The sequence below is a fragment of the Bos grunniens genome, chromosome 12, assembly GCF_055505025.1.
Source record: "Bos grunniens cultivar Pamir isolate PY7600 chromosome 12, Bosgru_T2T1.0, whole genome shotgun sequence".
NCBI lineage: Eukaryota > Metazoa > Chordata > Mammalia > Artiodactyla > Bovidae > Bos > Bos grunniens.
The window spans coordinates 10,970,556-10,974,565 of record NC_141176.1 but is presented as its reverse complement, the minus strand read 5'-3'; positions in this window follow the sequence as shown (position 1 = coordinate 10,974,565).

Sequence of the window (4,010 nt, the reverse complement as noted above, 5' to 3'; positions counted from 1 at the left end):
TTTATCTAGATCCACAGGTATTTTTCCTGTGTATTGCAATGTTTTCAAGTGGTACAGCTTTAGGAAGTTCCCCTAATGAAATGCACACGCGGTAACTTTGCTTCAAGCTGTCAGTGAAGAATGTACTGTTACTCAAGTGAATTTCAGTGACCTTTTCCTCTAGAGAGAGCCCAGGGTCGGAACAAATTTTTATAAATAATGCACTGTTTGCTTTGCAGCGCTGATAACCACGAGGCTTGTTGTTTCTTAGGACAAAGGTATTTGCAGAGGAACTGATCAAACTCTTATTATTAATAATCTCATTACTGAATCATCACCAATGCTTTTGTGCCTTTGCTGCTACCAAGAAGCACAGAATCTGCAAGCTAGAGAGGCACACAGGAACACAGCAGCTTGTGAGCACAGAGGCAGAGTGGGGGGCTGCCTTTCCTATCTAGGGCACACTTGGGTTGTAGAGAATTGCTGTCTCATTCCTGCAGGAATGCAACCCCTCTGGAAGGGGGTCTGCAAAAGGATTGGCCATAGAGGGCCCTTAAGGTAGTCATGACTACCGGCTACCATCGTTAATGAGATTTTCTTTTTTTTTTTTCAACAAGGGCACTGATATGCTCCTTGAAAAAAGGAACAAGGAAAGCTCATTATTGCCACAGACAGAGGCTACTAGCAAATGAAAGGAGATTTTGCCCTTTGCTTTGGTGGGAAGCAGGAAGAAGAGGGAAACTGTGATGGGAGACGGAGAAAAGCTCTCCTCCCTGTCTCCATATGCATAGTGTTCATCTCAGGGTCATGGATTTGTTGCCTTCTGGGGCCCGAGAGTGGGCTCATGTCTAATGTTTGGAAAGGCATTGTCTGAGGAGACACGTAAGTGACAAAGCAAGAGACTCTATTGGGAAAAGGTGCCCAGGTAGAGAGCCGCAGGGCGAGGGGACCCGGAAGAACTGCTCTTCTACGGGGCTGGCTGGCTCAGGTTTTATGGTGATGGGATTAGTGCCTGGGTGGTCTCTGGCCGGTCATTCTGACTCAGGGTCCTTGCTGGTGGTGTGTGCATCCCTCAGTGAAGATGGATTCCAGCCAGAAGGAATTTCGGAAGTTAGTAAGACATAGGGACTGATGTCGCCTCTCTCCTTTCGACCTTTCCTGAGTTCTTCCGGTTGGTGGTAACTTGTTAGTTCTGCGTTCCTTGCCAGGACCTCTGGTTGGAAGTTAACTCATGCAAGTGGTTACTCTCTTGCCTGGCCAGGGTAGGTAATTTTAGTCGGTGGTTCCCTTAACAGGCTCAGCGCACCAATTTCTACTCTGACACATGCCCTCTGCTTTTCTTGTTTTGGGTCAGACATCTCAGTGGCTGTAATGCTGAGGCCAAGGCTGAACTGCTTCCCATGGAGAACAGTGAGCTTTGAGTCTCACACCCTTACCCAGGAGGCGCTGCCCAGGTGCAGCCAGCAGCCTTCAGCAGTCAGGTTCTCAGACAAAGCACAGGACAGCCAATTTACATCAAATGTTAAAGAAGCAATCTATAATCACTCTAGTATATGTTTGTCCCAAATCTATTACATGGAACAGACTTATCCTAAAATATTATTTGTTATTTGCCTGAAATTTTGGACTGGGTGTCCTGTATTTTTGTTTGCTACATCTGACAACCCATCTTAGGGCAGAATATGAGAGGTAAGGGCTTCAAACCACTCTTCATAATTTTATAAATTAGGAGTTTGGATTAACATATACACACTACTCTATATAAAATATGTAAACAATAAGAACCTACTGTATTCAGCAAGGGGAACTTTATAATATCTTGCAAAAACCTATAGTGAAAAAGAATATACATATACATACACACATGCATACGTGTACACACAAATATATAAAAATTTGAACCACTCTGCTGTACACCTCAGACTAATACATTATAAATCAACTATACTTCAATAAGGAAGAAAAAAAAAGTCCACCTCCTATCTCTTAACAGCTGGCCGTGGATGTTTCTCAGTTGCTCAGTCGTGTCCAACTCTTTGTGACCCCATGGATTGTAGCTATCCAGGCTCTGCTGCCCAGGGGTTCTCCAGGCAGGAACACTGGAGTGGGTAGCCATTTCCTTCTCCAGGGCATCCTCCTGACCCAGGCCACGGATCCCCTGTCCCTGACCTCAGTCTTCTTTGCAGACTGCCTTGGAGCAGACCATGTAGACAGACCCTGTTGCTTCCCGAAAGCTTCTGGGAAAATGCTTGTGATCTTCCTGGGTCTGCTCTAACTGCCTCTGATCACTGTGTCCACCCGAATGTGGGTATTAGGTTGGCCGCAGAAGGCATCTGTGTGGCTGGACAGGTGTGTTTCCCGGGGGAGGCAGCGATGATAGGCTGGATGGTGGGAGTGGGGTGGGCCCTAAAGCCTGGGGGGCTGGTGTGGGTTAGTGTCTAGTTAGCACTTTGGGTCCCGGGTTTGCGTGGGGTGTGCAACCAGGGGTGCGGTCTTAGGGTACCTTGAGTGTACCCTTTCCCTCTGTCTCTTTTCCTTCCCTCATGCTCTATTCATTCATTCATTCTTATTTTTCCTGCTCATCCCCTCCCCCATCTCTGAATAATGTGCTAAGAGTTTAAGATCCTGTTTCTCACAAGAGCACGGTGTTCATTCTGAGTTTGTGCAGCCCCTGAGGTGAAAGCGCCCTTCAGATCCAGTCTTCCAAAGCACTCCAGGGAGGGGGTGTGGATGGAGCAGGCCAGGGGGCCTTCTTTCCGTTTTGGAATCCAACAACTTTACATACTGAGCTAGGTTAGGAAATTAAAAATAAAACCAAAAAAAGCACACAAAAAATGTGAGTGGCTCAGATGGTATAGAATGTGCCTGCAACGCAGGAGACCCCGGTTCAATTCCTGGGTCGGGAAGATCCCCTGGAGAAAGGAATGGCAACCCACACCAGTATTCCTGCCTGGAGAGTTCCATGGACAAAGGAGCCTCATAGGCTAGTCTATGAGGTTGCAGTTGATCTCAACAGAGAGACTAACACTTTCAAAGCTTAGAAGCAACTTCTTATACAATGTTTCATTAAATTCTAATGACTTAGGAATTGTTCTAACACTAGGAGGCTCAGGGATTTGCCTAAGGTCACTGACTAAGGAGAGAGAGAGCTAGTTTTTATCATTCAGGCCAACACACTTGCTTCCTCTGCAGAAGGAAGGTGGAGGTCACAGGGGTGTGTGAGATGGTGGAGAGGTGCACTTGGGGCCTGACTGCTGTTCAGCTACCCAGTCACTTCCATGCTTTGCGACCCTCTGGACGGCAGCACGCCAGGCCTCCCTGTCCCTCACCAACTCCCGGAGTTTGCCCAAATTCATGTCCATTGCATCGGTGATGCCGTCCAGTCATCTCATCCTCTGGGGCCTCTGCACATGGGGCCTGAAGACCACCCCTATTTCTCAGTTTCATGAATACACCTGGAGCTCTTGAATGCCCACCCGGATCACAACAGTGTCTGAGATAAGGGGTTCAAGAGAGAACCTTCTGGAGAAAGAAAGTGTCCGACATGGGCCTCTGGACCGGGTGTGGGGCAGTCTCCTGCCTGGGTCCTTTCTGCTCTGTCAAGCTCGCAGGGGCAAGGGCTTGAGCGCACAAAGTCTTGACTGGGTTTTCCAGGGTGGATGCACTGCAGGTGTCTGGGGCTGCTGAGATGTTCTGTTTAGGTGCATACCCTGCAGGGTTGAGGTCGGAGACAGCCTGGGCAGTCACCAGTGAAGACGGAATCCTTGGAGAGAGTCACGGTCTCTAGATGGAGTTGCCCGACTGTCCATGGAAGGCAGCATTCGGGACAACGATAGGGGAGGTTCAGGGGGCCAGCAGTGGCAGCTTCTGGGAACAGTGCTGAGGCTTGCTTTTCTTTCCCGGCACTCCCAACCTCTGTTTCATCCACAAAGACTACTTTCACCGCATCTGTTTCAAGGGAGTGTCAAGTCAGAAACCAGATACTGGGCTTCAACAAGCTCATTTGAGTTAATGTTTGGCAGGTGATACTC